The sequence below is a fragment of the Apium graveolens genome, chromosome 2 (assembly GCF_009905375.1).
Source record: "Apium graveolens cultivar Ventura chromosome 2, ASM990537v1, whole genome shotgun sequence".
NCBI classification, from domain to species: Eukaryota; Viridiplantae; Streptophyta; class Magnoliopsida; order Apiales; family Apiaceae; genus Apium; species Apium graveolens.
The window spans coordinates 113330925-113344292 of record NC_133648.1 but is presented as its reverse complement, the minus strand read 5'-3'; the positions used below and the strand labels follow the sequence as shown (position 1 = coordinate 113344292).

At 39.0% G+C, this 13368-nt stretch overlaps 1 non-coding gene across 1 annotated transcript; it reads left to right on the top strand.

Annotated features, from left to right (window-relative positions):
• The first annotated feature begins 12659 nt into the window (after positions 1-12659).
• On the top strand, positions 12660-12766 carry LOC141710076 (small nucleolar RNA R71). Its single transcript, XR_012570616.1, has one exon. It is a non-coding gene; the product is annotated as a small nucleolar RNA R71 (small nucleolar RNA).
• Positions 12767-13368: the final 602 nt, after the last annotated feature.

Here is a 13368-nt window from a genome sequence, read left to right as displayed (position 1 = left end):
GACTATCCTTACAAGTCTTAGCTACAAATGCCATGCTCTTCAAACAACTAAAAGCATTTTATTTTTTGCTTTTGTAGAACATTCTCTCCAAACACTTTCAGGTTATTCAGTGTTTGCTCCTGTTGGCCATTAACTCATTAGTGGTCTTCATGTATACATCTAGATCAAGGCTTGGTCTTACGTGTTGCAAACTGTTTTGACTGCTCCAGCCCTTTGGTATTTAGAAAGTCTTGATTAGCTTGATATTTCCCTTGTAGCTTTAATCAAGTTCTGGTTCTTCCTTTGTACTACTCCATTTTGACACGGAGCTCTCAATGCTGAATATGTCTCAAAATATTCTTGATATTACATATATTAATCAAAACTGCTTCTTGAATTCAGTCCCATTATCTGATCACCAGATCATTTCTTTTACAGTTGCTTCCAGCTTGATCTTCTTTGATGTGATCAATCACCATCTGTGATGTCTTATCTTGAGAACGCACGAACAACAACTTTGTTTGATAAGAGTAGTCCACCACCATCACTGAGGTATATCTTTACTTTGATGTGATGTTGTCTTTGACTTCTCTTCTTGACATGCCTCACATTTATCATCCTTCTGAATTCCAAATGAGGCAGTCCTCTCACTAACCCTTTTTATAAAAGAGTTTCTTGAGTTGATGCTCAAGGGTGAGAGCTTCTAATGCCATAGCTAAACTTCTGTCAGATGAAGCTTTATAGTAGAAACCATTGACTTCACCTTTCATGAGATTCCAGTCTAGCCACGAGCATATACTTTCCTTAATCTTAATCAGAGCAAGCTTCTCAACCTTCGTGCTTCAGATAAGACACTAATCCTTCTTTGAATTGATATTTTGTCCTTTGATGTAGAACTGTCTGATAAGAGGACCTGTGTCTTGATTCTCCAGCAAGAAAAATGCTTCAACTGTTATCAGTGACACCAATGATTAGTTGTTATCAGTGATACCAATTATTCAATTCATGATGACATCCCTTTATCTGTATAGTTTGTCCCGTAATGAAAACCTTTGATGTCATCTCCAAAGATTACTGACGGAATAGCTTATGTCAATCACATTTAATTGTGAGGCTCTTTACTGGATCACATGCCTTGAGTATTAAATACCAAGAATACATATGAATTAAATAACCTATTACGCCCTGCACTCACAAATTGATTAACAATTCTTGGTACCCATTTTAGGTCACACAACACTGTAGAAGGGGGTTGAATACAGTGTTTAATACAATCAAATCGATTTCGAACATAAGTAACAGTAAACAGATATATTCAATATAATAAACTCTATTACAATGGAACTGTTCTCTCTCAGTGATGAACAAATATCACGAGAGCTGCTAGGTTACAATGTATGATCTTCTCGATAATGATAACACATATAGTGTAAACCTATGTCTGTGTTTATATAGTACACAGTTATAAGATAACTTCTAATTGATATGGAATATAATTATGTCTCCTAAAATATATCAATCAGATATCTTATACAAGTCTTCTTATCTTCTAACTCTTTCCATGCATATCTTCTTTTATATTAGTCTCGGTCTTCTATCCTGTAAATCAGCTTCCTTCCTTCACTGTAAGTCCTCCCGTACTTAAGTTCCGATATCTATCTTCTGATATTTATCTTCTGATAACCTAAGTTCTGATATCCTTAAGTTCTGACTTCCCGTAAGTACTGATTCCAGTAAGTACTGATATTTCCTGTTTGTTAAGATCTGAAAACTAAACATGAAATATATTAGACATGACATCTCAAATATATCTTACAATCCACATAAGAAACTCCTGGTCCAGCTTTCTCCACAAAGTCTGAGAGCAGGGCTTTATTTCCAGTCATATGTCATGAACATCCACTATCAAGTACTAGGATGTTTTTCCTGTTGCCCTGCAATCACAAAGACCACTAATGGTTAGTTTTAAGGGCCCGAACTTGTTTGGATCCTTTGGCCTTTTTAAGTTTGTTAGCATTTGCTGCGGATTTAATATCAGAATTTATGCTAACATGCTGTTTATCAGAAATTATATCAGACTTTGTATCAGCTTTACACTAGAAGGAATTAAAGCAACTTTCTTCAGTTGAACTTCTTCTTTCTCTCTAACACCCTGATGATGCCAAAAAGGGGGAGAAGGTAGTTAAGTCCAAAAGCTCACCTACTCAAGAACTGAAGAAAAGGGATGATAAAGGTGATGACCAGGGAAACTCTGAAAAGAGCAGAGGTCAAAGAAAAGTTCAAGGAAAATCTTCTATTCAGAACAAGTCAAGTTCTGATGCTGTGAATGCTCAAAGACTGTAGTCAAGTGGTGATAAGCAAAGTCTGATGTCAAGTTCTGATATTCTGATTCAGTCAGGAACTGAAGACTCTCAGAAGTTCTTGCAAACTCTGAAGTTAAAGGGGAAGCAGACTATTGTTTATTACAAAGATCCTAAAATCCAGACACTTGATAGGAGATAGCAAGAAGATTATTTCTGAAACACAATCCAGGAATGGATTTAGAATCTCTCAAGGAGGAAGAAACTAGATTTGTTGCTGAGAAGACAAATCCTAAGTCTAAAGCTTCTGATGCAAAGAAACCTCCAAGGCCAAAGGAAAAGGGCATTGTGTTCAAGGAAAAGTCAAATTATGAAACTTCAAAGTTCAGAACTAGATCACGGACTGAGAGTAATCCTAAAGACAAAGGGAAAGGAAAAATTGATGAACCAACCAAGTCACTGGACTTGAAAACTTCTCAAGATCTAATGAAACCAGTGTATAAAATGGTTCAAGTATCTTATGATAATCTTGTTGAAGATGAAACTGTTCAAATTCTGAAAAGAAGAAAGATAAGTGAAGATTCTAAAACAACCTCTGACACTGCTCAAGTTGTTGTTCAGAATAAAGGACAGGAAAGTACAGAAGAAACAGCAAATTCTGATCAAGCTATCAACTGCTGACAATGCTCAAGTTGATTTGAATAAATTGACAATTGCTGATAAGAAAAAGCTGTTATGGAAGAAAGCTACTCCAGTTGAACCAAAATCCAATCTCATGATTAATCAACTTGCTACATTTGGGTTGAAAGCCAAGCAACCTAGAGATAAAGCTGGATTAGGTTCTGATGAAGAGAAGATTCAAACAGGAGTAGAGGTTACTCTAGGAGATCCTTTCATATTGATAGACAAACCATATGAACAAATCAAACAAAGGCACCTTGACAAGGTGTTGTCTGCTCAAGTTGTGATAGATGCTCATGATAAGGAGAATCTGAAAGAGAAATTAATCTTATTTCTCAATGATGGAAGGACTTATAGATTAGCTAATTCTGATGTATTAAAGAAGTCTATCAGAGAACTTTAACATATTCATTATCTTCTGGAAGTAAAATTTGATGTTACAAGAAGATGGTCAGAATATATTTTGAAGGCTATAAGAGATCTATTCAGAATCTCTGGTACAAAGAATTCTCATTGCAGTCCAATGATTACTGAAAGTGATGGAAGAGAAATTCCTATACTGAAGAATTCTGCTAAGGTGGAAGTTATTCTGAAAGGAAGATGCTTATATTATAATGAAAACTCTTCACATCCTAAGGTTATCAGACTTGGTGATGGATTTGAAAGAACATCCATTCAAGCTCTCAGAACAGCCATTTATCAAATTGGTGAGATTAAAGAAGAAGAACTGATGCAGGTCAAAGCACAGTTAGCTGAAGTTCTGAAGAAAGCTGAAGATAATCTGATAAATGATTTTGTTAAGAATCATTATGGATTCAGATTGATTCAGTGATGTTGGTAAAGCTGGATGTTTTGTAAGTTGTAATTTATAGTCTTATTAAACTCTTATTGCATTTGAACTTAAGTGTTTTTGACATCATCAAATCTATTAACTTGTATATTCTTGCATAATTTACAAGTTGGGGGAGATTGTTTGATATATTTGAGATGTCATGTCTAATATGTTTCATGTTTAGTTTTCAGATCTTAACTAACAGGAAATATCAGTTCTTACTGAAATCAGGACTTACTAGAAGTCAGGAGTTACTAGAAGTCAGGACTTAAGGATATCAGGACTTAGATTATCAGAAGATAATATCAGAAGATGGATATCAGAACTTAAGTACTGGAGGACTAACAGTTAAGGAAGGAAATTGATTTATAGGAAAGAAGATCAAAACTAATACGGAATAAGATATGCATGGAAAGTGTTCGAGGACTAGAAGAATTATATAAGATAACTGGTTGATATATTTTAGGAGAGAGAATTATATTCCATATCTACTAAAAGTTATCTTGTAACTGTGTGTCTATATAAACACAGACATAGGTTTACTCTATAAGAGTTACGATCATCGAGAAGATCATATATTGTAACCTAGCAACTCTCGTGATATTTGTTTATCACTGAGAGAGAACAGTTTCATTGTAACAAAGTTTGTTATATCGAATACATCTGTTTTCTGTTACTTGTGCTTTAAATCGATTTGATTGTATTCTACACTTTATTCAACCCCCTTCTACAGTGTTGTGTGACCTAACATTCTTCGTCTTTGTTGAATCGTGCTAACACGGTCTTGTTACGGCGCTCCTTATGCTCTGGTATATCCGTTTTTAGAAAACGTCCTTTATTTAAGTATATATAGCAGCCCATGCAAGATAGAAGTCCTCCAATTGTAAATCAATTAGAATCAAGATTCTGGAATCCCGACCCGGCGCGGTCGCGAGCTTCATCAGCGTGGGCGCTCTGGCTCTCTGATAAATGGGCGCGGTCGCGCGCTAGACATGCGCGGGGGCGCCGTGCTTCTGGAAAAACTTCTGAATTTCTTTAATTCGTGTTGCAGTCGAGTAGGCTTCCAGAGATTTATTCTTTGGACATCATCCTAACACCATATTAGCACCAAAACAATGCTAATTCAACTAATTCTTAGAATAATGCCTGAAATGCAAAAATACTAAAAAACACATTAAAACATCAACAATTTGAGTATATTTACACCAATTCAAAGCTTTACGGAGAGTAATAAAGTGTCATAAATGCCACTCAACATACCCCCAAACTTGAATCAATGCTTGTCCTCAAGCATAAATAGACTCAAAGAACAAGAAATAAAAAAATGCATGAATGCAACTAAATGAATGCAATCGATCCCCAATAGAATAACTAAACTAAACAACAAGCAACATCTCAACAAATGCATTTATTCACATAAGATCAGTCAAACCTAACAAATCAATCTACAAACCAGAGACGTGCGTGTGTGCAACTGCTTACAAATATACTATCACCACCAGATCAATAATCATGATTCACTATTAAATAAAGCAATCACAAGGTTATAAACAGAATAAAAGCTAGACTCAAAATAACTTATAATACTTCAATTCTTATATTGGAGTTTTATATGGATTCATGCTTTTATTCAAGCAAAACAACACACTTATGCTTATTTGATCGTGCAATGAGTGAGGTCCACAAAAGATTTACACAATAGTACCCATGTAGCGAGCGTTGGGTTAGAGGATCCCAGACTATAAAAGCCTTAGGTCACTAGGCACAAAGTCCCCTAAGAACTTAATAACTCGAGTATTAAGAGCCCACTCGTGATCAATTATACATAACACTTATTTTTTTCTTTTTCTCTTTTTCTTTCTTTTTCTTTCTTTTTTTCCTTTCTTTTTTTTTCATAATTTATGAACGAGTGTGTTTCGCTCCATCTCGTTCAACCCTAGACTACTCATATAAATATGAGCCGGCTACTAGCCATTTGACACCTAGCCAACACAACTAGCAATGAAATCTCATTTTTCTCCAATTTCTAAAAATTCATGCTAATTTATTATTAAGAGAATATCCTAAATTCTAAATATAAACAAGTGATTAAACCTCGACAAAAAAACATACCATAACCATGATCTAGTACTTTAGCAACCTATAAGACTTATTGAAATACAGTTGTCTCTAGCATGCAAATCAATTCGATAAGACTTAACATCACTAAATGCGACATCACCACACTAACATCAATATCACAAATCAATCAAAAAAAATTATCTAAGGGATCATGATGCAAATGCATGAAACTACATGAACACATTAACATATAAACTACCAAAAATAAAATAAAAAACTACATGGCAAAATATGCAACTATATGAACTAAACTATCATAAATATGCAAACTATATGCGACTCTTACAAAACATATTCCTTCAACTACTACCCCCAAACATAAAATATTCATTGTCCTCAGTGAAGGTAATAGTAAGGAATCAGGCATACCTGATCTGAATCAGGATCCTCACCCTCAACGGGTCGAGTATCAAGCGTGTCCAGAGGTGGATACACGGAGTCCTCACCAAATTCTGGCCACTGGATGTCAACACCGGTGGCTCTGAATGCTGTCCCAAGTGCCTGGGTGAGATCACGTGCAAACCTGTTGTGGATGTTATGCATCGTATCTATCCTCCTAGCCAGATGCCTATACTGCGCCATGCTCATGTCAGCTCCAACATCAGCTCCTTCCTCCTCCTCATGTGCCTGCTGCAACGGACCAGCCTCCTCTCCTAACTGAGATCTCTAAGCAGTCCTGCTCGTCTGGGTGGCCCCAATAGCTGGCCTCCCACCAGGTAGATGGTCAAAAGTATAACCAAGCCCCTTCAGATCGGGCTTGCCTTCATCCTACTCTTGCATCGTAGCCAAAGTAGTGTTGTCAATAGGAGCACTCGGGATTTACAACTGCTCATGTGTTGGCCAATGAACACCAACTGCCACGCACAATTTTGTCACAACGAACATATACGGTATAGACCCCGTGGTACTCCCCCTAAAAAAATTAGGATACCTTGATAAATCACCATCCCAAGATCCACATAATCTCCCTGAAGAATGCCCCACAACAGCCGTACACGCTCCACAATAATCTCATTCACATGCGAAGATGGCATGATATTAGCACAAATAAACGCGTTCCATGCACGGGAAAACCTGTTCATGCTGGAATCCGGGAACGTAGAGTACTCAGTAGTGCCCCTCTTGATCTTCCAGTGTGTGTCAGGCATGCATTGCGTAGCAACAATAAGATTCAGATCAAAGTCCTTTGGAGTCTTATCATTCCAAGTGTCATGCCCGGGCTTCCTCGCGGGCTGCTCAATCACTCTCCTAATAGCATCAGCATTATACTCCACAGCCATCCCTCACACCACTGTGAAGCCATTCTTCTCAGCCTTCACATTCGCATAGAACTCGCGAACAATACTCATGGGCACAGTAGCGGATGCCTCGCAAAAAGGAACCCAGCCCATCTCCAGAATCATTTCCAACAGCTTACCATCCTTCCCCGATGGCAGAAAACCTCTCTCCTTGATGATAGGCTTCGAGAGAAGCCTCGTATATTCCGCTTCAGCCTCGAGAGTAGAAAACCTTGGCCTCACACCATCCGCACTCGAAGAATCTGTGGTGCTGCTGCTTACTTATGTTCTTTGTCTCTTGGGTGCCATTGGAATTGAGTAGAGAGAATAAGAGTTTGTGTTTGAGAAATTTATGAGTGGTGAAGAAGTTTGTGTGTAAGTGTATGTATTTATAGGAGGTGAAAAGAGAATTATATATGGAATAGAAGTGGGATATGATTATGGGAATAGTGGGAATAATGGGTTTGATTTGGAGAGGGAAATTTGGGATGTGGGAGAGTAAAATTCGGGTAGGAATTGATTTTATAGCAAAAAACCCGTTTTTCCTCTTCAAAACTGCTATTTTTATTTTTATGAGTCGGGACCTCGGCGCGGCCGCATGCTAAGACAGTGTGGGCACGCTCTACTTCTGACAAATCGGTGCGGCCACGCCCTAGATTAGCGCGGGCGCGTCGTGTCTCTGTTATTTCAGCGCAGCCGCGCGCTGGCTATGCGCTAGATCAGCGCGGGCGCGCCTGGCTTCTGAAGTTGGCCCTGAATTTTTCTATTTTTTTTGATTTTTTTTGTGATTTTCTCTTTTTTTCTCTTGCTTCCTCTACTTACTAATGTACAACAAACTTCGGTTGCCTCCCAAGAAGCGCTTGCTTTATGTCGTTAGCTTGACGTAGAAACTTGAGATCAAACAGACAACAAAACGGCACTAACCACCTCGTAGTTTGCCATGTCACTATAGTAATACTTCAACCTCTGACCATTTACCTTGAATGGTTGGCCCGAATCATTATAAAAAATCTCCACCGCTCCATGTGAAAACACAGTTTTGATTATGAAGGGCCCTGACCACCTTGACTTTAACTTTCCAGGAAAAAGACGGAGACGAGAGTTGAATAAAAGAACTTGTTGCCCCGACACAAATGATTTGAGAACTAGACCCCGATCGTGCCACCTCTTGACTTTCTCCTTGTACATTTTGTTGTTCTCATAAGCTTGAAGTCGAAACTCGTCGAGCTCATTTAGTTGAAGCATCCTCTTCTTACCAACTGCATCCAAATTCAAATTCAATTTCTTCAAAGCCCAATACGCTTTATGCTCTAGCTCCACTGGAAAATGACACCCCTTACCATAAACCAACTGGAATGGAGACATTTCCAATGGAGTCTTGTATGTTGTTCTATAAGCCCAAACAGCTTCATTAAGCTTCAAAGACCAATCTTTCCTCGATGGACACACAACTTTCTCCAAAATGTGCTTGATCTCTCTGTTAGACACCTCAGCTTAACCATTCATCTGAGGATGATAAGCCGTAGCAATGTGATGATTCACATTATACCTTTACATCATAGCGGTGAACTTGTGGTTGCAAAAATGCGGCCACTCATCACTGATTATGACTCTTGGAGTTCCAAACCTTGTGAATATCTTCTTGTAAAGAAAATTCAGCACCATTTTTGCATCGTTCATTGGAAACGCCTTAACTTCAACCTATTTCGACACATAATCAACCGCCAACAAGATATACTGATTGTTACAAGATGAGAGAACTGGCCCCATGAAGTCAATTCCCCAAACATCGAAGACTTCGACCTTGAGAAGCACATTAAGAGGCATCTCATCCCTCTTAGACATATTACCCACACGTTGACATCGATCACATTTCAAAACGAACCTAATGAGCATCTTTAAACAAAGTTGGCCAAAAGAACCATGTTTGAAGAATACAAGTTGTTGTCTTTTCTCCACTATAGTGTCCTCCATAAGCCGTTGAGTGGCATTCTCGCAAGATTCCCCCCGTTTCGCTGTAAGAAATACATCTCCTGATGATCTGGTCAGCTCCTTGGCAAAAAAGAAATGGCTCATCCCACATATACCACTTCACTTCATGCAGAAACTTTTTTCTTTGAGCGTACGATAAGTCGGGAGGCATGACATTGCTCACAAGATAGTTCACAATGTCTGCGAACCATGGTTCTTCCTCTTGCATGCCAAACAACTGCTCATCGGGAAAAGACTCATTTATCAATGTCTTGTCCAGTGAAGTAGCATTAGGGTTCTTTAAACGCGAAAGATGATCAACGACTTGATTTTCAGTCCCCTTTATGTCCTTGATCTCTAACTCAAACTCCTGAAGTAAAAGAACCCATCGAATCAACCTTGGCTTCGAGTCCTTCTTCGAGACGAGATAACGAATTGCAGCATGATCAGTGAAAACTGTCACCTTCATCCCGAGTAGATAAGATCAAAATTTCTCAAAACCATAGACAATAGCCAAGAGTTCTTTCTCCGTAGTAGTATGATTCAATTGAGCACCGTTTAAGGTCTTACTAGCGTAGTAGACCACATGAAATATGTTGTTCTTTCTCTGCCCAAGAACTGCTCTAACTGTATAGTCACTTGCATCGCACATCATTTCAAAAGGTTCATTTCAGTCAGGTGCAGTTATGACAGGTGTCGAGATTAAACTCTTCTTTAACGTCTCAAAAGCGGCAAGCACTCGTCATCAAACTTGAAAGGGACATCTTTCTCTAGCAAACTGCATAATGGCTTCGAAATCTTAGAGAAGGCCTTAATGAAACGTCTATAGAAACCCGCATGACCTAGAAAACTGCAAATTCCCTTAACAGAAATTAGTGGAGGAAGATTTTCAATGACCCCCACTTTAGCTTTGTCCACCTCAAGACCCTTACTAGAAACCTTGTGCCCAAGAATAGTGCCTTGTCATACCATAAAGTGATATTTCTCCTAATTGAGAACCAAGTTGGTCTCAACACACCTCTTGAGAACATGTCCAAGATTCTGCAAGCATTCGTCAAAATAATCGCCAAATACAGATAAGTCGTCCATGAACACCTCCACATTCTGGCCAATCATATCAGAAAAAATGGCCATCATACATCTCTGAAATGTGGCTGGTGCACCACACAGACCAAAAGAAACTCATCTGAAGGAGAATGTACCAAATGGACAAGTGAAGGTAGTCTTCTCCTGATCTTTTGGAGTGATACAAATCTCATTATAACCCGAATAACCATCCAGAAGACAGTAGTACTCGTGACCAGCCAACCGGTCAAACATCTGGTCAATAAAAGGCAGAGGGAAGTGATCCTTCCTAGTGGCCTTATTCAGCTTCCTGTAGTCCATACAAACTATCCATCCCGTGATTGTTCGAGTAGGAATGAGCTCATTCTTCTCATTAGCAACAACTGTGATACCTCCCTTCTTTGATATACACTGAACTAGACTTACCCAAGAACTGTCAAAAATGGGATAAATAATCCCTGCATCTAGCCACTTAAGAATTTATTTCTTTACTACTTCCTTCATGATCGGATTAAGTCTTCTTTGCTGCTCAACCGTAGGCTTGCTACCTTCCTCTAGCAAAATTTTATGCATGTAATAAGAAGGGTTGATTCCCTTAATATCTGCTATAGTCCATCAAATTTCCGATTTGAACTCTCTTAGAATCCTCAAAAGCTTCTCCCCGCCGCTACCTGAAAGGTCAGATGCAATAATAATAGGCAAAGTAGATGCATCAACTAAAAACGCATACCTCAAATGTTCAGGTAAAGGCTTAAGCTCAAGAGTATGAGCTTCCTCAATAGATAGCTTGAGGCATTTAGGAACTTTGTTCAATTCCTCCATTCCAAGAGAGGCATATCAATCTTCCTCTTCCAGGGAGAAGCATTCATATATTGCAAGTGCTCATCACCTTTATCGTCATCACTATCAGAATTCCCCAATAAGGCTTTCTCTAAGGCATCGGACCTTAGTAATCGATCGAGTTCAGAATTAACCACAGTATCGACCATTACCACCTTAAAATACTCCTCATTTTTTGTAGGAAATTTCATAGCATTGAACACGTTAAAAGTTACATCATGATCCAGCACTCACATTATAAGCTCACCCTTCTACACATCTATCAAGGTTCGGCCAGTCGCCAAGAAAGGTCTTCCCAAAATTATGGGAATCTTCTTATCCTCCTCGAAATCAAGAATTATGAAATCAACAGGAAAGATGAGTTTATCAACCTTGACCAAGACATCCTCCACAATACCTCGCGAATATGTAATAGAACGGTCGGCCAACTATAAAGTCATATAAGTTGGTTTTGGATCAGGCAGATTCTACTTCTTGAAGATTGACAAAGGCATCAGATTGATGCTAGCTCCCAAGTAACATAAGCATATGTCAAAAGACACTTTTCCAATAGTGCATGGAATAGTGAAGCTTCCTGGATCTTTAAGCTTCGGAGGCAACTTCTGTTGCAGCACAGCACTGTATTCCTCCGTGAGAGCGACAGTCTCTAAATCATCTATCTTCACTTTTCGAGAGAGAATACCTTTCATAAACTTTGCGTAACTAGGCATCTGCTTAAGAGCCTCAGCGAACAGTAGTTTTCCTTGGTTCCACTTTTACTTCTTGCTGCTCTACTTCTTCTTCATCCCTAACTTCTTCATTCGAAACTTGAGTTTGCTCGGGATTCACAACCTTTCCAGACCTCAAAGTGATTGCCTTCACATACTCATTAGCTTCCCTCTTTCCTGGAATTTCAGTGTCACTAGGTAATGTACCAGGTTGACGATTTAGCAAGGCATTGGCAATTTGTCCAATTTGATTTTCCAAGGTCTTGATAGAAATAGCTTGACTCTTGTACATAAGCTTCAACTCCTATAATTCAGATTTTTCATTAGCTTGTTGTAGCTGAAGTTGCTTTTTTGATGCATATTGCAGTTGCTGAAAACTAGGAAGTTGTATTGCTTAGCTGGGTATTGCTGATAAGGCTATTGAACCGCATTCTGAGCATTGCTCCAGCTGAAATTAGGATGATTGCTATTGTTAGGATGATAAATGGTTGGCACAGGTTGCTGCAATCGCTGAAAATTGCCCATGAACTGAGCTGATTCACTAGAAATAGCACACTGATCAGTCTTATGGGCACCAGGACAAAGCTCACAGACACTAGAGATTTGATTAACTCCATAATTGGCCAAAGTGTCCACCTTCATCATCAAAGCCTTAAATTGGGCATCTATAGCAGTTGCTGCATCCAACTCCAGAATTCCTGCTACTTTTCCCTGAGTCATTCTCTGAGAAGGATTCTGGTATTCATTAGCAGCCATTAGTTCAATCAATTCATAAGTTTCATTGTAGCTTTTAGCCCACAAGGCTCCTCTTGATGCTGCATCAAGCATGGGTCTAGAAGTAGCACCCAATCCATTGTAGAAATAGTTTATAATCATCCAATCAGGCATGCCATGGTGTGGGCACTTCCTTAGCATCTCCTTATATCGATCCCAAGCCTCACACAGAGATTCACCAGTTTCCTGAGCAAACTGAGTAAGAACATTCCTGATTGCAGCAGTCTTCGCCATAGGGAAAAATTTAGTGATAAACTTTTGAGCAAGGTCCTCCCATGTGGTGATAGACCCTGGTGGTAGAAAATGTAACCAGCACTTCGCTTTATCCCTCAGAGAGAATGGGAATAGTCACGGCTTGATAGCATCTTCAGTCACACCATTTAACTTGAAAGTGTCGCAGATCTCGATGAAATCCCTGATGTGCATGTTGGGGTCTTCAGTAGGAGAACCCCCAAACTGAACTGAGTTCTGTATCATCTGAATTATGCCTGAATTGATCTCAAAAGCGTTAGCCGAGATGGCTGGTCTGATGATTCTTGACTGAATATCATTGATCTTAGGCTGAGAATAGTCCATCAAGGCCTTGAGATTTTCTACTTGACCTCCCATCACTACTAAAACTGGTTCCTCGACTTTCTCTTCTTCTTCTAACTTCTCTTCGTCCTCAAAAATTTCCTTTTAAACCACTACAGCTTCTTTCTCGGCTTTATCCAGAGTTCTCTTATGAGACCGCGAACGCGTATGCATACACGCTCGCTAGAGTACCTGAAATAAAACAAGAAAACTGATAAGTAACAATGTCCGAGTCAATGAACTTTAAC